Here is a 25,273-nt window from a genome sequence, read left to right on the forward strand (position 1 = left end):
GTTGTGTAATAATCATTTTACACTTCTTCTCAAAGGTAGCAAAGCTGACTGAGGTTCTCACTAACATGTCTGGTGAGTTCCAAAACACTTTACTATGCATTTTAGGCGACTTGACTCATTGGATGCTTCTCTTGAACTTTCTGCACTACTCGTTTCTGTAGCTTCTCAGTCTCAGTTATTGAGAGGGCTTGTAATAGGGACACGTTTCAGAAGGTACACTGGCTTGGGATCAGAATATGTTTTGTATGTGAGATAAATGGTACTGTAGCTGGTTGACTGATCGAATGAGTGCCAGTGGCAATTTTAGCACAGGTATTATATGCTCATTTTCTTCTGACTTGAACTTGAATCATTTGCAATTTTATTTAAATTTCAATACACCTAACTCATATAGTATTGCAGAAGACCCCAATGATTACCACCAAACGTTTGTAGGGGTATGAGTATTTTCTTGGGCAGTATCATGATCTGCAAATTACAGATCCTCGCTGTGGCTTTAATCTGTGGAGCAATAAAAACGTTGTACAGAATATAATGAGACATTTTTAGGACTGGCTTGAAAGTGGAAATGTTGCTTGACCTTCTGTAATTCAGAGAATAATGAGATTTTGGAAGCACTAGTGAGAGAGGGGCTTTGGCAACACACATATGTATATTACCTTGAGTACAGCATTTGATGGGACAGAATTATTTTGCTTGCTCTGAAAAGAGTGTTTTTGGGTTTTCAGCATACCTTAGGTGTGACTTATGGTTAAGAAAAGAGGAGTTTAAGGCTTAGCAAAGGACTTTAAATGCCAAGTCAAAGTGGCAGCAAATTGCACACACAGGCCCCATAGTGGCAGGCCTGAGATAGGTTTGAAAGGCTACTTGTGTGGGTGGCTCATCAATGCTGCGGGCCCACTAGTAGCATTTAATTGACAGGCCCTGGGTACAGGGTTTACCACTTTACAAGAGACTTATTTAACTTATATAAGGCTTATATAAGTAAATTAGGTATGCCAGTTGTACAAATTGTGTTACCAAGTTTACGGGAGAAGCACATGCATTTCAGCACTGGTCAACAGTAGGCAACAAGTTTGGAGGAAGACCACCCTAAGGCTGAAAGGGCTAACACATGATGACCAAGGATCTTATTTTCATGTGCCCATTCATTAAAGATCACAGTCCCTGTTGAGTTTGCAATGGGAAGGAAGTCATTGCCTTTGGCCTCTCAATATCACAGAAGGTTTTAAAAAAAAATACCAACTTTGGTATTGGGGCTTATACATTTGAAAGATATTCAAATAATGCCTTACCTGGATGATTGGTGCATTTCTTCTCAACCTCTTTCCAAGGCACTTAATACCATGAAGAATGTCTTCGAGTGCCTCATAAGTCTGGGTTATGTATTAAACCTAAAGAAGTCAAATGTAGTACCATCTCAAGTGAGGCTCTCCTTGGAGCCCTGTTCAAAGCAACAAGAGCTTGAGTATTCTTACCCGAGTCAAGAGCTCAAGCGTCATAGAATACCTTAAGAGACCTTGGAGCATATTTACTAGAATTGCCACTAAGCAAAGTTAGCGTTGCTTAGTGGCAATTTTCTTAACGCCGTGTATCGCCGAAAACTATCTCCACGTTAGCGACGTATTTACAATACGTCGGTAAATGGCGACAGGATAAGCTAGCAGCGGTGAATGTTGCCGCAAACACTAATGTCACAGCAATAAAAAGCTGGGAGATAATATGAAAAAAGTGACGGTCGGCCAATTAGTCGCCAGAAAAGTCACGTTAGGCAGCCGCACGTACTTTCTTTGAGTTTCGCTGGAAAAATAACCACAAAAAGCCCACGATATGAAAAATTCAATTAAATACCTGGAAGCAAAATGGAGCAGGCTGGGCCAAGTTCAGCAGGAGATAACAACCCCTTAACCCCCATAACAGCCAGGATGACCAGCCAGAGTGCCAGGGGAAGAGGAAGAGAAAAACAAGATTCAGTCATCAGGAATATGAGATCTTGATTGCGGAGGTGACGGAGAATCCAGCTCTTTATTGGCTCCAAGGTGTCATTGGGGACCGAAAATGCCATTTGGCAGTCCATTGTCAGCAAGGTGAATGCAATAGAAGAAGTCAAAAGGACAGTGACTGATTGTAAGAAGCGCTGGCATGATGCCAAGCGCAAGACTAAGCAGAAACTGGCCAGCAATCGGCAAGCAGCACTTTAGACCGGAGGAGGGAGTTCAGCACCACAGGAGGAGCTAGATGCATTGGAGGAACAGGTGTCTGCAGTCATCTGTGAGGAGTCTGTGGTTGTAGTCAAAGGACAGGATAGTGCTGTCTATGACCAGCTACATCAGCAACAGGGTACGTAACAACAAGGGACATGGGGTGGGGGATGGGTGTTGGGGGAGTAATGTTGCCTCTGTCTATCTAAATATGTATCAGTGCCCACCCATACTGTGTGCAGACCAAATGCCAAATACATAGGTACTTGGGGGTACATTCACATGTCACTTGAGCTGTTGACATAATCAACAAATACATTGAAAGACACATAATGGTGCTGTAAGTGACTTGCAATCCAGCACACATGCACATATATACTGACAATTCACCACTCATGTGTCTCCTAACTTTGGGATATATTAACAAGCAAAACAGCATATTCACCAGAGAAGTGGCGGAGCATGGCGTTAGCCTCTTTGGCTTAACACCACGCTCCGCCACTTCTGAAATGCAGGGCTGCACCATATTTACAACAATATGATGCTGCCCTGCATTCCATCCTGTGCTTGTGCAAAAGTTAGCAGCTTAGTGCCAATGCAGGCACCCTAGCACCATAGTGCAAGGTTGTCTGCATTGAGGGGAAGATAGTCAATGTGCAGGAAGGTCTCCCTTCCTGCACATAAATAACCAATGGCCATTTGCTGTACCTATATGTGCTGCATGAATCAGCACACATGGAAACCACAAAAATAAGGAGAAATAAAGCATTTCTCATTGGTCAGGCCGTGAAAGACAATATTTTCCCTGGCCCTAATTTGGGCATGAACGCCCATTTACGCTGTCATTGTAAATATGAGGCTTTGTAAAAAAAAAAAGTTTTGAGGTGAAAAGCCCCCTGCAGAACCCATTGGCCTCACCTTCCCCACTAAGTACAAAGTGAAAGGGTGCCTCATATAGGAGGCAGTGTTCAGCTACGTTCAGTGGCTTAACTCCGCATTGCAAATAAGGCAAAGCACATATTGCTGCAGGAAAGTCACTCAAAGTGTCACTGAGCGATGGGTCAGCACACCAGGCTCAATGCAGCCCTCTGTCACTTTTGAAATGCAGCACTGTACTGCATGTATAACAATATGTCTCAGTCCTGTGTCACAACATGCACCGGTGAACAACGTAGTTGCCTAGTGCAAAAGCAGGCACAATGGTGCAAGATTTTCTGTCCAGGGGCTAGCCAGCTACATTTATTGCATGTGCATGCCTCAATGTAATTTAGTGAATAGGTCTGAGCACTGCTTCACAGAAGTGGCTGAGTGCCATGTCAAGCCAAGAAGACTAACACTGCATCACGTTACAGGTTTGTGCAAATGAGCCCAGGTTCCTAATGGAAGTGTGCCACCCTTACAATGGCCTGCCAATCCACATCAAGTGGGCCAACAATGCCTTGTAAATATTGTGAAGCATGTTTTCCCTCAGTAAACCAAAAGTTGACAGTGGTCCTGCTGCAATATTGCCTTGGAAATATGCCACAACCAATTGTAATGGCTTAACTACTGCTTTTAAGTGTGCAGCTGAATGAAGCACACATAAACACATCTAAAAATGTTGGAGAGCACTTATTAAAGTAGACTCACCCATGTTGCCCACATCAAAAGCTGCACTGCTCTTGCAAGCACCTTGTATCAATGATGGGCACATTCCATATTATAAAAAATTAACATAGAGGAGGGACAAGGTGTTGTTTACTTTTGAGTAAAAGGCAGTGGCGGCTGGTGACATTTGAAAGTGGTGTTGCATAAAATGATTGTCATACTGCACCATAGCGAGCGAGTGTAGCGAGCGATCCCGAACAACCTAACGGGGGTTTTGAAAAAAGAGTGAACAAATGGTGCATTTTCAAGCAAATTTGAGAAAGCAGGAAGGTTAATAAAGCAATTTTCAAAGTGCAGTTATTACATCAATAAAGAGGTGTCATATAACATAGGTGGCTGCTTATTCAGTATAACCACAGAGCTTCATAACAGACTTCGATATACAGTTGCATGCATGAAAAAAATTGATATGTATATGCCAGCTGCATTTTTCGAAATGCTGTTACTAATAGTAATAATATTCCTACACATTATTTAGTTGTATATTTCGATACTGAAATGTCATTAAAAAATAGCACAGTCATTTATATCCTTTAATAAAGTACATGCACTTTTCTCAAATCAAACATCATATCAAATTCACGCTGTGGCTTGCACATGACTTAGAAAGGACTGATTTAGGGAGCCACTCCCAGCATAGACTAGTAGGATAATACCATGGCACAGTTAATAGACAGTCTGATTTATTACAAAGTGTAATACAAACAATTATTATATGGCAGTGTGGTGCATTTATTTTCACACAGTAGGAATACACTATCCCAAGTAGCCTTTAGGTTCCCGTCCTAGCAATTGCCCATAAAGACATACACCTCGGATCACCCTCCTTTCTGCCCCAGCAGCCCCATACATTTTCCTTCTATCAACTGTCCCACTCTCAGTCCAGCAAACCGATTCTGTTTACAGTACTCACACTTCACCTCAAGCTTGAGACTTTCAAGCATCCCTAATCAAAATCCATGACTCTCCCGATGCCCATTCCGAGTGGCCTTTTGGTTGCACTCCGCACCCACATGTACAACATGACGTCACCCACTGTGCATTCCTTGTCATCTGTACAGTGTGACGGACTGACCCGACACCCGATATGCACGTTATGATGGCATTGCAGAAACACTGCATTCCTAATTTGTAATTTGTTTGAGAAGTGGATTGCATAGAGTCAGTCCCTGTTGGACTTGGCCCTTCTGGCAAGTTCACCCCTAGAACTTTTTGCATTATCCTAGCCTTTTTCCTGTGTTGTACTAGTGGTTTTAGGCCTCTAAGCGCTTTCACACTGTGTCCCAGTGGAAAGCGTGTGCGCTCTGTGTATGGTTTAGTGCGACTGACCTGCCCTCCCATAGGAATGCATGGGGGATCTGAGTGACCGTGTTAAGTCCTGATGTGAGAGGAGTGCAGGGTCGAGTTTGGTATGTGCGAACTCGTGAGAGTGAATGCTGTGCGATGATGTGTGCGGCGTTACTGTGACTAGTATAGAAGTGCCACTTCTAGACGCTGGCATAAATGTGCAGTGACTGTCTGGCTTGCGATTGGCTAGTGTGTCTGGCTCCAGGAGTCAAGATGGGTCTGCCCCGGTGGTGAATGGAGAGAGCTGCATGTTGATGGCAGGGAGGAGTACACCTGGGACCTGAATAGGGCTGGGTTTCCCCACACAATGCTGGCTCCACCCCCTGTGGTGCGTCTAATGTCCCTGGCCTGTCCTGTGAATAGGGAGAGGGACTGAGCAAAACAAAGTGCTCAGGAACCAGTTGCATCTGGTTCGCCCCTTCCCTGCACCTTTGGAGAAAAAAGATTTCGTGTATAAAAGAGGGGCTGTGACCCCATGAAAATGTTCTCGTTCTGACTTGAATCTGCCAGGGGCGTGCTGCTGCTGGGGCCTAGGGGAAGGCTTGCCTCCCTGGGCCCTGCCAAGCCCCCGGATACCTGGAGGACTTCTGGGATCTTTTTGGGATTTATTTTCTTTTCTCCAGGACTTCCTATTGCCCCTAGTACCTGGGAAGCGCTATCTTTCCTCCCAAGAAGGAGGAACATGCGGGCCTTGGCAGCGCTGGGCTGCGATCTCCTTGGAGGGAATCCCCAGCATAGGGATTCCCCCGCATCGTGTCCTTTTGCGGGTGCCCACCCCGCATGGCCGCCTATTTTATCTTAATCGCGAGAGCCCACCCCGCTTATTGACCGTCTAACGCGGGTGCCCACCCCGCTTCATCTTTATTTAAAGTTGCGGGTGCCCACCCCGATTTGATGCCGTCTCGTGGTGACTCTTGAGGAGCGGCGGGTGCCCACCCGGCGTCATGGCCGCCTTCCTAAATTTCTTTATTTACGTTGCGTGTGCCCACCCCGTTTATTCCTTTTACGTCACGGGTGCCCACCCCACGATTTGCCTGTTTTCAAAATCACCGCCGCGGCCCGAGCCGCAATGAAATCTCTTCCGGGCCGCTGCCCTGCGCGACCCGGAAGGCAGGAGAGCCTGCGTCCCTGTGGGCGGGGCTTCCGAGAGGGAAGGGAAGCCCCGTGAGTGAGATCCGGCTGCAATGGTGACGCAGGGCACCCAGGTGCAAGGGAGAGCCCCGCGGTGGCAGCCGAGAAAACCAAAGTCCTGGGTCCCAGGAGGGGGCCCGGGTGAAGAGTTGCTGCGGCCGAGGCCGCCGATGGCAGTGCGGGGCTCCCGTGAGGACAGGGAAGCCCCGCGTGCAGACAAAGAGAAAGACAGCGCAACACGAATGCCCTGTACCCGGAGGGGAAGTGGAGGAGTGCCGCAGTTGTCAGCAAAGCCTCGCAGATGGGCCATGTCTTTCTCCGTGTCCTGGACTATGTTATGAGTGGCCCCCGCCTGATAGGGGGTCACTCCAACGATGGGGGCAATATTCTTTAAGAAGCCCCAGTGAGGCCCCAAAGGCAGAGATGTGCCAGGGCCCCTGTTACTGTAGTACCAGCTGCGCCGCACCAGTGCGGGCAGCTGCAACACGTCCACACATTTGTTCTAAGGGCCCCAGAGTGCTCAGGTCTCATGTTAATATTTCCAGCTGCCCAGCAAGTAGTGGGCAGCTGCACCGTTTAGGCCCTGTTCTTGTCCCCAGCTGCCCAGCAAGTAGTGGGCAGCTGCTACATTTAGATTCTGGCGCAACCTGGACCCTAATGTGATTTAGCGATTTATATACTAATGCGTTGGGTGTTAGGAAATGTACTGTGTGTAGCATGTTTTGCGCACCCTTTGTTTTATACCTCTAGATAGGATTTCTGCCTAGGAGGTTGTTTTACCTATTTAGGTTGATGTTAGGGAGATTGTACTTCCCTGTGTGATGTACGCCCCTAGTGTAGTCATACTTAGGTGGTTAGGTCTAATGCGTTAGACTATTTAGAAATTGCATATTGTGTTTATGCCCCTGTGATGGATGCAGGATAGGTTTTATACCTGATTCTAGTGTGATGACGCTGAGGTCATTATTGCGCCAGTAGTTACTGGTTGTGCTCTACAGTGATAATTTGTGTTACAGTTAGTATATGTTCTACATGTACAATTGGTGATTTGTGCTGATTCTGACAGTGGTCCATGTGGCCCTGTCCCGTGTAAATAGTCCCTTGTAAATTCCGCCCAGTGCCAGTTGGCACAGTGTAAATTGTGTGAATATTATCTAATGTGTTTTGGTATAATACAAAGGTTATTTTTATATATAACCTTGTCTGGAGTTTCTTTTGTGGTGGGCCTTAGGTGTTGTTGCTGGGTGCGCGTGCAAAAAGCTTTACACATTGCCTCCAGGATAAGCCTGACTGCTCGTGCCAAGCTACCAAGGGGGTGAGCAGGGGTTATCTTTGGCGTGTAACTCCCCAGCCCTGACTAGAGTGGTGGTTTCTGCCATGCTTTGGAGCAAGCCCTAGCCAACCAGAAATCCCATTTCTAACAGTCCCCCTGAGCAAAACGAAAAGGTAATAGAATATTTCACTGGCAACTGTCTATTAACTGAGTAAGTGTGGAAAAAGTGCACTCACGTAAACAGTGACACTGTAATATCCAGTAACTGATGGCAGTCCAAGATGCAGTGCCCCAGGTGTGCAGAACAATCTTTGGCAAAAGGGACAGTTCTTGTGTCAGGTCCTAAATGTGACGTGTCCGACCTGTATCAAACGTAATGGAGAAGGCGCGGGCTGACTAGGACACACTGCCATTATGGCGGTCGCACCAGTCCCCGGCCTCTCGAAAGGGAGGGGGGGGGAGGCTGCACAGCGAGTGACGTGGCACTCCTCCCCCCCGCAGTAGCCAATCAGGAGTGAGGCTATTTCTGCGCCGGAAGCACTCCAGTGCTTCCGGCGCAGAACGTCCCGCTATGGTCCAGGCTGACCGGTCTCAGCCGGTCGGCCTGGCCATCCGCTTTAAAAGGAGGTGGTGGAGAGCAGAACAGTCTTTTGTTCTTGCTCCCCACAGATAGCGCCCCCAGGCCGGCTGCGGGCCCACAGCGTTCTTTCTTTTGTTTTTCTGTAGGCAAGGAGGCTCGTCGCTGGACCACGTCGTTAGAAGCTGAGGCAGAGAGTCTAGGAGGATCGTCGCTGCACCGCGTCGTTGGACCGCGTCGTGTGGATCCTGGGGCAGAGAGCGTGCGTAGAACGTTGAAAGCGGAGCTGCGGGTGGTGGCAAGAGCGGCCCATGCATCTATTCGCATCATCGGTCTGGAGCCAGCATCGTCGGCTGTGTATGCAGCAAGGGGAGCCCCGTCTGGAAGGTCTGAAGCGTGGTAGGTGCTGCAGCAGAAAATGCGGTGCTATAAATCCGGCAGCTGTTAGCGCTAGTGAATTTTGTTAAAGCGCTAGGGGAATATATGCGGGATATCGCCTTTTGTTTAGCGGGGGGTTTCTGACGACAGCGCTGCGCGAGGTCTGACGGAGGCACTGTGGCCTAAGGGTTAAGGTCTGAGACTCTTACTCTCAAGGTTACAGGTTCAATTCCCATTGATTGTGTTCTGTTAGATTACTTTTAAGGGACTCCAGCACGCATACATAGCTGAGCAGAGATTGCAAGCTTGGCTGAGCAGAGACCGTCTGAAGGAAATTTAGGTGAATGCAGACAGGTTGAGGTCGGGGAGGTTTTTGAATTGATCGTTACAGGCTCACTTCCCATATTTTCGCTGCCAGAAAAGTTAAGGTCTGAGACTCAATACTCTCAAGGCTGCATGTGCAGTCCTCATTGATCTGATCAGGTAGACTGCAAAAAAGGGTGTAGCAAAGCAGGGACAATACTACCACAGTGCCTTAAAAAATCTGGGAGTGCTACGTAGGCGCGCAACCAGCTGCAAGGAGGGGGGTTGCTGTATCTGTGCATTATTGCTGTGTAGTCATACTAAAGGTATTTACGCTGTACTTTTGAGGAGTGTTAAAGGTCCCAGTTATAAACGGGGGGGGGCGCTAGACACTTGGTCTTTCCTTTCAGTTCCAGGACAATGTTACTCAGTGTGTACGGTGGGCTGTAGGGTTTGTCTGCGAACTAGCTAGGCCTCCGCGCAGCGCAATTGGCTTATTTGTGTTTCCACAGCTCCAGCATTTTGTGAAACCAAGACGGTACCAAGGTCCAAAGAAGTCGCTGGTGGTGATTTGGGGGAACACGTTTGGGTGGCACAGGCTAGCCAGCATCTCATCGCTTCTGGGAGCCACAGAGGGTTCGAGCGGGCGGCTCACCTGAGCTTACTGGAGTAGCCAGTAAGTCGTGGCTCTGGTTGCGTGGGTGCAAAGGTTGGCTGGTGGCTGCTGCTTCCACAGGTAAGAGGTGACACAGTCACCTGCTGGGGGTTTACGGTTACGCGAACAGGCAGGTCCCAGTTAAGTGGTTTACATGGCCCCCCCAGTCCGGCGGCATGAAAAGCGATCGCGCACGGACGTCCTCCTGGAGGCCTTAATGCAGCAGGTCCAGGTCATGGGGCAGACGCTCAACAGGTTACAGGGTAAGGTTGAGGGTCCCGAGGTCCCTGAGGGGAGGGGTAGGCAGCCTGTTGTACCAACGAGACCCTACTCCCCGCCACCGCCAAAGAGGTACAGGTGCAAGCCAGGTGGAAAAGGGGCAGCGGTCCCACCAAGGCGTGAGCCCACTCCCGTGACTACCTCTCAGGGGGAAGGGGGCGCTGGTGACCCAGTCCTACCCGTGGACACACCGGGCCCCATGGGCAATGGGGAACCAGGGGACACTGTGCCAGCGGGCCCCATGGGAGAACCCACAAATCCCCTAGTAGAGGGGGCGGGCGGAACACACCCAGCTGAACCAGGCATAGCCGCCAATTTAGCATAGTTCTCCCCTGGCTGGAAATGGTAAGGAACTGGTTGCACGCCGCAGGGGCGACAACTGGCGGGGGGAAGCCATCGAAACGGCTACAAAATTGATGGCGGAACTGGGAAAGGGAAAGCCAGGCGAGGTGCCGGCAATACCGGCGGGGGGCGTAGTACCCATTGCCCCAGCACCAGCTCCCGGTGGCGAAGTGCCAGCAGTACCGGCAGGGGGGCAGCACCCATTCCCACAGCACCAGCCCCCAGTGGCGAAGGTGGCCAGGAGATAAACAGCGACCCGAAGAATACACACGCAGGCAAGATGGCTGATGCAGCAGCACTAGCAGGTATAAGGGCAACATTACCTCCTCTGGGTCTGGGGGAGCTGCGCTCCGGGAGGGAACAGTTGGGACGGCATCTGTCAAAGGAGACTAAAGAAAGGATCTGGAGAGGGGAGTACGTTAGCATGTTTACCCTCTTGATTGATGAGGCAGACAGGGAAGAGGCAAAGAGGAACAAGGAATGGACACACTACAAGGAATGGTCCAATATAGTCCTGCAATACAGAGTTGAGGAGAATTTGGCCAATTGGATACAGGGTTTCACTATATTCATGGCCGTAATGTTAGAGCGTCTCCCAGAGGTGGGGTCTGAAATGGCGTGTTATCAGAACAGGATCACAGTTGCCCATGCCACACAGGGTGGGGATGGGTGGAAGGAGTATGACAAGGAATTTAGAAGGGCAAAGGCGCAGGATCCTACCCTAAGATGGAGCCAGATGACATGTTTATTCATCTGAGGCATTTGGTGCAGGGCACAGATGAGAGTGGGCGGGCCAGGTACCTGATACAGCTCGGTCTCAGCCCTTTAAGGCAGGTTCCGCCGGTAACACGGGGGGCTTCACGGGAAAGCCAGGGAACACTGGGAAGAGAGGCGTCTGTTTTGACTTCAATAAACGGACCCGCAGTAGAGCACCCGGCACATGTAGGTTCAAACATTCTTGTGGTTACTGTGGTAATGCGTCCCACCCAGAGTCCAGGTGTCCAGAGGCAGAGGGGGAAAAATGCAAGAATAGCAACCTGCTACTAGGAAAGGCTGTTTCTCCTATTAACATTAGCACTATGATACCTTGGTTAGAGTCTTACACTTGCCCAGAGGCAGCTAGGACGATCAGGGAGGGTTTTGTAGAAGGTTTCAGGATACCAGCCCTGGGTTACAGGGGGGTGGCGCATTGCCAGAACCAGCTGTCAGTGAGGTCCAATGTAGGCATAGCAACAGCAAAAGTCCTTAAGGAGGTAAGCCTGGGTAGGGTAGCCGGGCCTTTTGATGAAGTCCCAATGAAGGATTTTGTGTGTTCACCCTTGGGGGTAGTACCTAAGAAAGCGCCAGGCGAATACAGGCTGATTCACAATCTTTCAGTGAACGATGCCATCTTGGACACACTTTGTACCGTGAAATATGCATCCTTCGACCAAGCGGTAGACATGCTTAGGTCTTTGGGTCAAGGGGCTTGGCTGGCTAAAACTGACATTGAGTCGGCATTTAGATTGCTACCTGTGCCCCCCACGGATTTTCACTTACTGGGTTTCCAGTTCCAGGGAAAGTACTATGTCGACAAATGCATGCCAATGGGTTGCTCAGTGTCCTGCACCTATTTTGAGAAGTTTAGCTCATTGTTAGAATGGGCATTCAGACGGGGGTCAGGGCATCGCTGGGTGCTGCACTACCTGGACGATTTCCTGTTTTTGAGAGTGCCTCAATCTAGGGAGTGTGAGTCATCATTGTCAAAATTCTGTGCATTAATGCAGGAGTTCGGTGTGCTTTTGGCACCCGGCAAAACGGTGGGCCCTAACACAACAATCGAATTCTTGGGGATTGAATTAGATTCTGTCCAAGGGGTCTCGCAGTTACCCGCTGACAAAGTTAGGGATTTCAGGACGGCGCTGCAGCACTGCCTCAGGAAAGAGAAGGTTACGTAGCACCAGCTACAGCAGGTGGTGGGGCAATTGAATTTCGCGCTACGCATAATCCCAATGGCACGCCCCTTTTCTCGCTCTATCGCGCATGCAATGTCAGGTCTCAGGGATAAGCATCACCACACCAGGCTGTCCGCAGAGGTCAGGCAAGACATGATGATCTGGAAGACATTTTTGCGGGATTATAATGGGAGAGTGGTGTGGCCCAGCCCACCTAAGTCCAGCCCGGAGTTGGGCCTCATGACTGACGCTGCAGGTAGCGAGGGTTTCGGGGCCATCCTGGGGCGCGAATGGGTAGCCCAGCATTGGCCAGATTGGTGGAAGGAAACCGGCATCACCACTAACATAAGTTTCTTAGAGCTGTTTCCAATTCTGGTAGCACTGATTGTGTGGGCAGAGGTTTTAAAAAAACAGTCTGTGATTTTCTGGACAGACAAGGTGGCAGTAGTAGACTGCGTAAATAGCCAAACAGCCAAATGTAGCATGATACTGCGGTTAGTGAAGGAGATTGTTTTACAGTGCATGAAATTGAATGTTCTTTTTAAAGCAAAACACGTGTCAGGTATTCTGAACCACGCGGCTGACGCATTGTCTCATTTTAAAATGCAGGCTTTCAGGTCACACATTCCAGAGGCAGCAGCGCACCCATCACCTTTCCCTGAACATCTGTGGCAGCTTGGTGCCCCAGGGTATCGAACCTCGTGGCAGCAAGCCTAGCACCCAGAACCAGTAGTGCCTACGAAGGGGAGTTTGGGTCTTTTTGCTTGTTCTTGGGGGAACAGTGGGAGCACAAATGGCAGGATCATGACTCAGTAGTTGACTACCATGAGAGAGCAGGGGCGCACGGTTGCAGGGGCGAGAAGGCATATCTCAGCCATATAATTTTTTGCAAAAATGAAAGGAAAAGTGGATCCCATAAGGAATTTCAAAGTACGCCAGGCGCTGAAAGGGTGGCAACGCTTGCAGGGAGGGCAGCCGGATGTCAGACGACCCATAAGTTTCGAAACACTAGGCAAGCTACTGGGGGCTTTGCAGCAGGTTTGTACTTACTCAGACAAAGTCATTTTGTTTCAAGCCGCATTCTGCATTGCATTTTACGGTGCTTTGAGGGTAGGCGAGTTAGTCACCAGGAATAAGGAAGATTGGCTGGGGGGCCTGCAAATGGGACACGTTAGCATCAAGAAAGATTCACTGCTGATTTCCATCCGGAAATCAAAGACCGATCAGGAAGGTAAGGGTGAGAGCATAGTACTACACAGAGCAGGGAACACACAATGCTGCCCTGTTTACAGGCTTGGGGTTTTCATGGCCGAACGGACACGCACTCTGGGTGGGCCGCTCCGGATACATGGGGATGGGACACCACTCACAGTATTTCAGTTCAGGAGAGTCTTGCTCCTAGCGTTGAAGAGCGCCGGGCTGGACCCAGCCGATTTCGGGACTCATTCATTTAGGATAGGAGCAGCCACCGAGGCAGCAGCAAGAGGGCTGGGGGACAAACGTCTCAAAAGGATCGGTAGGTGGTCCTCTAATTCCTTCAAGAGATATGTGCGGGTGCACATGCTCTAATACAGTGCGGCTGCCCAACTGTTGGGGCATAAAGGGGGGTTCCCCCCCCTTTTTTCTCCCTGTTACTCATGGAAAGGGGCTGGGTCAGTGTCGCTGGCTGACAGGCGCTAGACGCCGTTTCATGGAACTTTGTGTGTTGTAACGCTAGCATGGCAAAGCACTTACCACCCCTCTTGTTTGTTTCATCGTCAGTTGCAGTTCCTTCATCCTGTGACTCAGGAGAGGAGTCTGGACTCTTTCGCATTCACAGAACGCAAGAGCAAGCAGTAGTATGACGGGCGCCGAGTTACGAACAAAGAGCAAGCATGGTGGCGCAAGTTCACTCTTCGCACCAGGAAGATCAACATGTGTGGATGTTAGGGCACTCGTATGTTCGACGTTTGAACAATTTCTTTTCAGGAGCTGACAAGACTAGGGCCACTCAGCTAGGGATAAACTTATCTTTTTTCGGTCAGGGTGGTTTGTGCGTTGGTCAATTCAGGGAGCTGGTGAACCGAGCTTTGAAAGCAAGTACGGGACCACCGGCAATCTGGATCCTGCACTTGGGGGGTACAGACTTGGCCCGGTTAGGCAGGAGAGTACTGGTCGAGGATCTCCTCACTGAAGTGGGATGGGTAGCAAAGCAGTGCCCCCAGTCGATAATAGCATGGTCACACATGATACCCAGGTCACACTGTAGGGGGGGAGTCAGTGAGAGCGTTAAATCACTTGGTAAAGCGGATCAACAACAAATTTGATAAACTGTTCAGGCCCCCTAGATTAGGGTCCATAGGGCACAGATACATAAAAGGGGAGCGATTTTTTCATCAGGACGGGGTGCACCTCTCACATAAAGGGAATCAGGCTTTCATGGAGGACATCCTAGCTTGGGTGGAGAGCGTAAGGCGCAGTGCACGACCTTCCTAGGGGGTGAGGGGAGACCAGGTAGTCGGGCAACTACGCTGGCCTGTGGCAGTAAGGTCATGATTGGTAAGCATAGTCTTCGGTCCTCAACAGTCAGCACCATATAACTCATGAGGGTAGTAACAGCCGGTAGGTAGGCTGTCGAGGTGCAGGAGCCGGGGGAGTCATCCTTCCCAGTGGGCCTGGGGCCATCCCGGCACGCGCATGCGCATTAAGGCGCCACTATGCAGATGTCTGCAGCCCCCACGTAATGGAGTGTAAGGCACAGGGTGTAGGGGGGGCCCGGGGGAAAGTATCCATCCGATAAGCTGTAACCCCCTGTGCAACCTTATTAGTATACGGGGACCAGGGGAGCTGCCAGTCATTGACTTTGCCGTATGCTCTAGAGGGGACAGGCAGAAAGTAAATAACAGGTATTGATAGATTTACGGCATGAGTGTTTTGTGTATTAGACTGTGTTAAGGTTAGCCGTGGAATATCTGACTGTCAAAATGTATCTGTACTTTCTGCGTAAAGTTTCTGTATATAATGTTTTAATTTGTTTTGTTAAATGTTAATAAATACGGCCGGGGGGGTTACTCCCCCCCCTAATCCAAAAAGTAAAACTAGCTGTGTGGTCTCACAAGTGTTACACTGAAGGGGAGGGAAATGGCATCCATAACCACAGGGTCAGTCGTTAGAGTAGGGGACATGGGTAAGTACCAGACCATATGGAGAAGGCGCGGGCTGACTAGGATGCGCTGCCATTATGGCGGTCGCACCTGTCCCCGGCCTCTCGAAAGGGGGTGGAGGCCGCGTCAGCGAGGGACGCGACACTCCTCTCCCCCCACAGTAGCCAATCAGGAGTGAGGCTATTTCTGCGCCGGAAGCACTCCAGTGCTTCCGGCGCAGAACGTCCCGCTAATGTCCAGGCTGACCGGTCTCAGCCGGTCGGCCTGGCCATCCGCTTTAAAAGGAGGTGGTGGGGAGCAGAACAGTCTCTTGTTCTTGATCCCCACAGATAGGGTCCCCAGGCCGGCTGCGGGCCCACAACGTTCTTTCTTCTCCCACCCACCATCCCCTAAGGCAGGTATTGTTTGTAGGTTGGTTTCCCAGGTTGGGTATTGTGTCTGATTATTTGGCCCCATTCTTTCCAAAGTATTGGCAGGGAACAAGAGCAAGGTTATCAGCGTTTTTGTAGTAAGGTATAGATAAAACATGACTTCAAATTTCTCTCTCATTTAGATATTGTCGTATTTAGGGTGTCTCTGGTCAGGCGGTAAGGTCATGATTGGTAAGCATAGTCTTCGGTCCTCAACGGCCAGCACCATATAACTCCAGGGGGTAGTAACAGGCGGTAGGTAGGCTGTCGGGGTGCGGGGGCCGGGGGAGTCATCCTTCCCGGTGGGCCTGGGGCCACCCCCGCACGCGCATGCGCATTAAGGCGCCACTATGCAGATGTCTGCAGCCCCCACGTAATGGAGTGTAAGGCACAGGGTGTAGGGGGGGCCCGGGGGAAAGTATCCATCCGATAAGCTGTAACCCCCTGCGCAACCTTATTAGTATACGGGGACCAGGGGAGCTGCCAGTCATTGACTTTGCCGTAGGCTCTAGAGGGGACATGCAGAAAGCAAATAACAGGTATTGATAGATTTACGGCAGGAGTGTTTTGTGTATTAGACTGTGTTAAGGTTAGCCGTGGAATATCTGACTGTCAAAATGTATCTGTACTTTCTGCGTAAAGGTTTCTGTATATAATGTTTTAATTTGTTTTGTTAAATGTTAATAAATACGGCCGGGGGGGTTACTCCCCCCCCTAATCCAAAAAGTAAAACTAGCTGTGTGGTCTCACAAGTGTTACACTGAAGGGGAGGGAAATGGCATCCATAACCACAGGGTCAGTCGTTAGAGTAGGGGACATGGGTAAGTACCAGACCATATGGAGAAGGCGCGGGCTGACTAGGACGTGTCGCCATTATGGCGGTTGCACCAGTCCCCGGCCTCACGAAAGGGGGGGGGGAGGCCGCATCAGCGAGTGACGCGGCACTCCTCCCCCCCGCAGTAGCCAATCAGGAGTGAGGCTATTTCGGCGCCGGAAGCAATCCAGTCCTTCCGGCGCAGAATGTCCCGCTAACGTCCAGGCTGACCGGTCTCAGCTGGTCGGCCTGGCCATCCGCTTTAAAAGGAGGTGGTGGGGAGCAGAACAGTCTCTTGCTCTTGCTCCCCACAGATAGGGTCCCCAGGCCGGCTGCGGGCCCACAACGTTCTTTCTTTTCCCACCCACCATCCCCTAAGGCAGGTATTGTTTGTAGGTTGTTTTCCCGGGTTGGGTATTGTGTCTGATTATTTGGCCCCCTTCTTTCCAAAGCATTGGCAGGGAACAAGAGCAAGGTTATCAGCATTTCTGTAGTAAGGTATAGATAAAATATGACTTCAAATTTCTCTCTCATTTAGATATTGTCGTATTTAGGGTGTCTCTGGTCAGACGGTAAGGTCATGATTGGTAAGCATAGTCTTCGGTCCTCAACGGTCAGCACCATATAACTCCAGGGGGTAGTAAACGCCGGTAGGTAGGCTGTCAGGGTGTGGGGGTCGAGGGAGTCATCCTTCTCAGTGGGCCTGGGGCCACCCCCGCACGTGCATGCACATTAAGGCGCCACTATGCAGATGTCTGCAGCCCCCACGTAATGGAGTGTAAGGCACAGGGCGTAGGGGGGGCCTGGGGGAAAGTATCCATCCAATAAGCTGTAACCCCCTGTGCAAGCTTATAAGTATATGGGGACCAGGGGAGCTGCCAGTCATTGACTTTGCCGTAGGCTCTAGAGGGTACACGCAGAAAGTAAATAACAGGTATTGATAGATTTACGGCAGGAGTGTTTTGTGTATTAGACTGTGTTAAGGTTAGCCGTGGAATATCTGACTGTCAAAATGTATCTGTACTTTCTGCGTAAAGTTTCTGTATATAATGTTTTAATTTGTTTTGTTAAATGCTAATAAATACGGCCGGGGGGGGGGGTTACTCCTCCCCCCTAATCCAAAAAGTAAAACTAGCTGTGTGGTCTCACAAGTGTTACACTGAAGGGGAGGGAAATGGCATCCCTAACCACAGGGTCAGTCGTTAGAGTAGGGGACATGGGTAGGTACCAGACCATATCGAAGCGAACAGTGAAACCGCAGTTTGCATTGTTCGTGAAATTGGAAAATCTTCCCTATGAGGTGCATGCAAGCAGACACCTCAGAAAAGATGGGGACTCCTTTGCACGCGCCCGGAGAACCCCCATTGTATCTTTTGATGGGAAAAGAACACGCCAAGACGGCTTCACAGTGTCATTAATGCTCTAAAAGAAATGAATCATTTCAGAGGAACAGTGAACATTATTGAATGTGCCAGCGATTCCTATCGGAAATAGGCTTCAGCGACCGACAATGGATTTTTGTGTTCACTCCAGTAATGTGAATTTCGGATGTTGAACAATACCTTGACTTCTTAGGACTTATAATATGCATCGATATTTTCTACCATGGTTTTGAAGTGTTCCATTTTTTTGGACGATTTATATAGCGCAAACTCGACCTGAAGGTATTGGAGCGCTTTACATGGGCACAGGTTACGGTACACAAGGACACATTCATTTTTTGTTTGTTTTGGTTTTGGTAGGCACGGGGACCCAGCGTAAGTGTGTGCCAGGTTGCATCTCGCTCATCTTGCCCAGACAGCATACAGTCACTCAGTCGTCACATCGCCGCGAGAAGCAATCATTCATTGCAGTGGCTTACCAGGCCGCGCTGAAACCGTGGAGGGGGGTCAAGGCCTACACAGGTTTCTAAGTGGGAGCGCCTGCCTTTGAAAAACCTGGGAGTTAACATTCAGGAAGGAATGAATCATCAATCATTGAACATGCCATGAAGTGATGCGCAGTTTAGGGACAGGCCCACGCCCACTCCAGACCTCCTTAAAACATTGTGCCATGTAGTCTCAATATTCGCGGGGGGGTGGTCACGCGGGGGTGGGGGCCGGGGAATTAAAATAAAAAAGAAAGAAAACTTACCAGATCACCGGTCCGCGCCGCCTCTGCTGGGCCCTTAGCACCTTCACTGGAGTGGCAAGCCCTCAGCCAATACTGGCGCTGCTGGATCAGCGCTAGGATTGGGTTAGAGCAGGGTTGCTCGCCGCCCGCCTGCCGATTAGGAGACAGAGGGTTGAACCTTTGATCAACCCTTGCTCTGCTAATGGGCATGCGCCAGCCACAGCAGACACTAGTGCGCATGACTGGGCACGGCTGAAAAATTTGCCGACCTTCACAAGGCATGCGCACTTGTGCTGCTGCCTGCCCCTGGTCTGACAATGCCTGTCAGTCAACATGACGGCGGACCTCCCACTGAGTGGTCCGATGTCATGCTGACTGACATGATTGTCAGTTCGCCCTCGCGTCTCTGAACTTAAGTAAACTGAGAGTTTACTTAAGTTCAGAGACGCCGAGAGAACTGCGGGCGTGGGCGGCTTGTGGGGCAATGCTCGAGCGACCTAATGGATGCCCCGCCACTGGTAAAAGGGATATACATGTCAAAGTACAGTGTAAGTCCTCAGCATGGTAGGAATGTGTACCATAAAATCACGACATGCATGTTCTGTTTGCAATGCTCCTAGAACCACACATTCACTGCATGGTAAGTGACGTTTGAGAATGGGCCTCATTCACAATATGGCATTAAATACATGTCATTTGGCTACACATTGCCTTGACAGTATTCCTCAAGGGTCAGTCATACACATTAAAGTATCTTCTTGTGTTGTTCAGTTAGCAGTTTGTCATTGTCATCATGTTCCTGGATTTGGATGTCCAAGACACATTAACATGAATGGAAACTGGCCCTTAGGTAAAGTTAACAGTAAGAGTGAATAAATGCATAGCTATTGATGTCTGTAATCATCCTTCAAGTAACAAATGCATCTAATTTTCCTGCGCACAACAGTATGTATCATCCATGTCCCCATCCCTGCGAGGTCCAACAAAAGTCTGCAGTGCAAAAAGGCACCAATCTTAGAAGCCTGTGTCAAAGTCCTATGTCCTCCTGCTTGCATAATTTAAACATTGGCACTGCACCAAAGTGCAAGGGTGTCTGGATAGAGGGAATGATTGTCAATGAAGAGGAAGGTGCCCCACCCTGTGCATCAACATCCATTAATGGGATAGACCTGTGTCAATGTGACTTGCCAAACTTGAAAAACACAGATCCGTCTCTGAATAGGGAAATTCAAGCACAAATCATTTTCACGTCAACGAGGACATCGCTGTATCCCTGATCTCAAGTGCATGAGTGTTCTCCTCATGCCACACTACAAAATAGGTGGCAGTGCAAATATCAATGGGGGTGCAGTCTAATCACAACCTCAAAACCTAGTGACTAAAACCCAGACGCCAACCTCACTGAGTAAGGGAGACTCATCAACAATGCAGTGTGAAGACACATTAAGGAGATTAAATCTGCATTGTCAATAAGGTGAACCAATCTGCACCACAGGAAGTTGTAAATAGATGATGTAACAGGTGCAGCAGGGGCCTATAAATATGCCCCTCACTGTTGGCATACAGGGAGACTGTCATAATCTATGGACAACCGAAATGTAACATTATGGACGTTGTACATGCTTAACCTAGCTATGGGTAACAGGCATACCATGTAAGAATGGAGAATGGAAAGTGTCATGCACTCTGATTGTCAACTGCAAAAATGCTTGCCCACGGTGGGCAGGCACATACAACAGTATCTGCTCTTTACATTGCAGAGGAAGAAACGTCACCTCCTAGTCATTAGACTGTCCCACTCTTCAATGATGAAGATGAAGAAGAGCTCACAACCATTGACCAGTGCACCCTCCAAGAGCTGCTCGACTCCATAGACAGCCCATCTCCGGAAGCGGGGAGACCTAGCAGCATCGTGGCCTCTCCACCTGCAGTACGAAACATCCAGCAGACACCACCTAGCACCACAGCTGACAACCTGGACTCTGGGGACCCACAGTGACATAGTTCCAACGTAGTGCAATAGGAGTTCAGTGTGAGATGGCAGACCAGGTGCGGGTAGGGTTGGACAGCCTGGTGACCAAACTGGATGGGATCCGTGGGTGCCTCAGTCCCATTAGGGACCACCTAGAAGCCATCAGTGGCACCCACAGTCCGATCCATGCTCTTCAGCATTCCATGTGTGACATTGCTGGAGTCCTTACTCAGAGACAAGAACAACTGTCCTGTCAAAATGGCAGTAGCGATGTTGCCAAAGATTTGGGGTAAATGCGTAAGATCATGGAGCCGAAATAGGATTCACACTTTGCTGCCATGGCTGCCTACCACAAAGACATTGCTGGAGTCCTGGAAGCCCTGCAGCTTATTATCACTGCAGCGATGCCTCATCTGATGACACAGATGAATGCCTCTGTACCTACACCATCCACCTCTTCCACCCCTGATGTGTCTGTGCCTCCCCGTGCTGCTGCAAAACCACCATCACCCTCACGGGAGGCACATGACACTAGAGGAGGAAGATGTGGATTAAACAACATTTTTAAGTAGAAGTCAGTGGTAGCATTCATCTGTGTCAGCTTAGCCTTGTGCTTACCATCATGCCTCAGAACATCATCAGTCACTGTCCTCAGATTGACTCTGCTACATTCACCTTGGACTTTTAATGGACTGTCAATGTGACTATTGATCTCCAATGACACTGCAACCAGCCTGCTGACTGAAGTCTACTTATTCCTCAACATGTCATTGGACATGCCCCCCTCAGGACTCTGTCTTGCCCTTAACTTGCATTGTACACAATGTGGGGGTTGTTGTCCAAAGAACTGGGCCAGTCAGTTAACTCCTGAAAATCACTTGTAAATAAAAGGACTAAAGTTACGAAGATGTGTGTTGCCTGTGACCATTCAAGTTTTGACGTGTCAACAATGCATGAGCAGTTTAGCCAGCACAACTAATCCAGGGGGCCATTTGAAAAAGGGGTTCTGTCAAGTCTGTGTCCCTGATAGGCAGTGAGATGACAGAATATGTGTGAATCAGCCAATCCTTCAAATCTCAAAAACACATTTTTTGCTGGAAGTTCACATTTCCCTACGTTCAGGATGGGGATAGGGACTTGGTTCAATATTCAAGTCAGTGTCAGGCCACAAGAAGTGTCCTTACTTTGCATTGCTAACAAGCAGTACTTGGCAGATATACTTATAGTCAATGGTGTGGACAATGGTTGTTGTGATGGGTGTCATGCCACATTTCAAGATAGATCCCTCATCGTTTTCACAAAGATGATGAAGCATAATGTGTTTTACAACTCCGTCAGTTCCTCATGAGATGCAAACTTAATCAGCATACTATCCCTACGGAACGTCAGATGTCAACTTTGCTAGCCTAAATACTATGCATGTTTTCGAAACACAATCAAACAACAGTATGAAAGTAGCCTTTCCCTAGAAGATGATGTCATGGCCGTACTTAGACATTCCAAGGATTTTTTGGGGAGTGAATCTGTTGTATCAAACTTCGAAATCACCAGCTCCTCAAATCACTTCAAACATAAGTAACACCACAAATTACTAACCAATAACAATTTATTCCATAAAAAAATACTACCTAAACTGAAACTACTACTAATTGCCTATCTTAACCCACTCTAAACTAACTTATACTAATAAAATTGAACACTACATGAACTACCTTCCTGATACTATACACTTAACAACATACATGATGCATTAACCCATCTCCCCACCTTAAGGCACATCTGTAGAAGGGACAAAGACATATTAACCTAAACATGAAGTAACTATACATATATCCTAAACAAATATCTATATATATATTACCTACTGGAAGTCGCCAGTAGGTAGTTATAGTTAGGACCTATTATCCATAGGAAAATCGTAACATTCTTTTCCCAATAACTTTGGCGTCGGTTGACGAATCTTCGTGAAATTATCAAAACTCGTGGGGCACTCCGGTCAGCTCCTATCTAAAACGTTTCGGGGTGATTCAGCAAGCGGGGGTCGAGAAAAAAGGGGGGTCCCAAAACGTGTTTTCTCCATGTTAATTCCCATAGGAAACTTTAGACACGGCTACAGCCCGAACTGCTGAACGGAATTACACCAAATTTGGCAAAAAGGTAGCCCTTGGTTCAGAAAGACCCCTTTTTGTTAAATGGTGTAAATCCGTTCAGTAGTTCATGAGAAATTAGAAAAATAAAAAGTTTCAATATCTGGGCGGAGCCTAACGACACATCTCATTGTGAGATCTGATTGGCTGTCAGCACTTCATCCTGGAATTGCCATCTTGGGACCAATATACATGATAGTACCCCATTGAAATGCATTGTAGTGAATCGAAGATTTTGAGGGTTACCAAAAGGAGAACTATAAAGGGTGATAACAAACTTTAGTTACATTAGAAATCATTTGTTGATGGTACCATACTAATTTCAGGAATTGTGGTGTGTTCTAAGGTGATTTTACCCTGTGAAAAACCTTCTGCTGGGATATCATGAATCATGTTTGAGAGAAAACTGAAGCTAAAATGAGAGCATATTTTCTGTAAATTCACATTATCTTTCTCAGTCATGTGAGAAAGAAGTCTGTCATTCTCAGTAAATCATGTACATCCAACAAGGGCAGAGACTATCAGTTGATTCCTTTGTGTTCTCCTGCAGGTTCTCAGAGTGTTCTAAAGAACAACTAGAGCGCTAACAGCCTTACTTATGACAAAAGTATAGCACACCTGAAGCTATCTTGATTGGAATAAACTGGTAACACTTAAAACATTTAATTTAAAAGGAACAAATTATGGGGTTCATTTTGTCATAGAATTTATGGTTAGTGCTGCAGAAAGAAAAATTAGGACATGTTTTAAGTGAGATCTCAAATATCTTCCTGTTATATTTCAACAGGAGCAGCCTGTCAGTTGATGCCTTTGTGTTCTACTGCAGCTTCCCAGAGTGTTCTAAAGAACAACTAGAGCGCTAACAGTCTTACTTATGACAAAATTATGGCACACCTGAAGCCATCTTGATTGGAATAAACTGGAAACTCTTAAAACATTTAATTTAAAAAGGAACAAAATGATGGGGTTCATTTTGTCATAGAATTTATGGTTAGTGCTGCAGAAAGAAAAATTAGGACATGTTTTAAGTGAGATCTCAAATATCTTCCTGTTATATTTCAACAAGAGCAGCCTGTCAGTTGATGCCTTTGTGTTCTACAGCAGCTTCCCAGAGTGTTCTAAAAAACAACTAGAGCGCTAACAGCCTTACTTATGACAAAAGTATGGCACACCTGAAGCCATCTTGATTGGAATAAACTGGTAACACTTAAAACATTTAATTTAAAAAGGAACAAAATTTTTTGTAATAGAAATTATGGTTAGTGCTGTAGAAAGAAAATGATGGACATGTTTCAAGTGTGATCTCAAATGTCTTCCTGTTATATTTCAACAGGAGCAGCCTGTCAGTTGATGCCTTTGTGTTCTACTGCAGCTTCCCAGAGTGTTCTAAAGAGCAACTAAAGCGTAACAGTCTTACTTATGACAAAATTATGGCACACCTGAAGCCATCTTGATTGGAATAAACTGGTAACTCTTAAAACATTTAAAAATGAACAAAATGAGGGGGTTCATTTTGTCATAGAAATTATGGTTAGTGCTGCAGAAAGAAAATGTAGGGCATGTTTTAAGTGAGATCTCAAATCCTCTTCTATTTCATTAGAAGATTCTGACATGCAGACTGAAACAATCACTTTCAATACCAGCAGTAGACTTCCAGTTAACTCCCTGGTGAGCAGTAGCTTTACTACAGTGATCTAATGAACAACTAGAGTGTTAACATTCTGAATTTATGGCAAATGTGTGACACATCTGAATGCCTTCTTGATGGAATCAAAGTAAAAAACGGAAAGCATTTCCTACTGAGGAGACTGCAGTAAATGAGGAAATTAGGAAACTTCATAACAAATAAGTCTCCCAAGATGGCCACCAGAGAAAAAAGAACCCAAATGTAGCACAAATATCTCCCAGATGTAGCCCAATATAGCCCAATGACAGAAGTGTGCAAAACCCTTTTTATTTTTTGTTTTTCTGCAATTTTATATAGTGCAGACTGGTCAGGTATTGGAGCAATACATCTTACTTGGACCTCTTATTACGTATTTTGCATGAAGTACATGAGATTGATCTTGCGAAACATTGAACTTTACGATTCTGTTAACCTGAAGTTGCTCTGAACCGGGCAGTTTACCTACTGGTTTTAATTTATTCTCACTGTATTGTACTAGGAAAGAGGATTTACTGTTTTTATGTACACTTTTATGAGCTATGTTTCTAAATCAGATCGAATAAAGTTTAATGAATTCTTTGGCAGGACGGAGGCAAGGATTATGCATATCTTTCGTCACTTTATTTGCTTAGAGGTTCAAAGAAAACGTAACACAACAATCATTAAACAAAAGACTACACAACCCATGAATCATTAGGGGGGTAGTCTCCAAGGCAACTATAGTCCAATCATATCACAGTCCTTCGTATATAATATTGTGACGTCCCTTCCGCTTCCTCTTTCTTCACTGCTCGTCAGTTAAGTGCATTCCTTACCTTGTTGGCTTAATCTGACGTTGTTGCTGTTTGTATAGCGGTTTATTGTGCACGTTATTAGCATTATTGCCTTGGTATTATTTCATAATCCCTGCGCAGCAGGCTCTTGCCTGAGAGCGTTCTCCCC

The sequence above is a fragment of the Triturus cristatus genome, chromosome 2_2, assembly GCF_964204655.1.
Source record: "Triturus cristatus chromosome 2_2, aTriCri1.1, whole genome shotgun sequence".
NCBI lineage: Eukaryota > Metazoa > Chordata > Amphibia > Caudata > Salamandridae > Triturus > Triturus cristatus.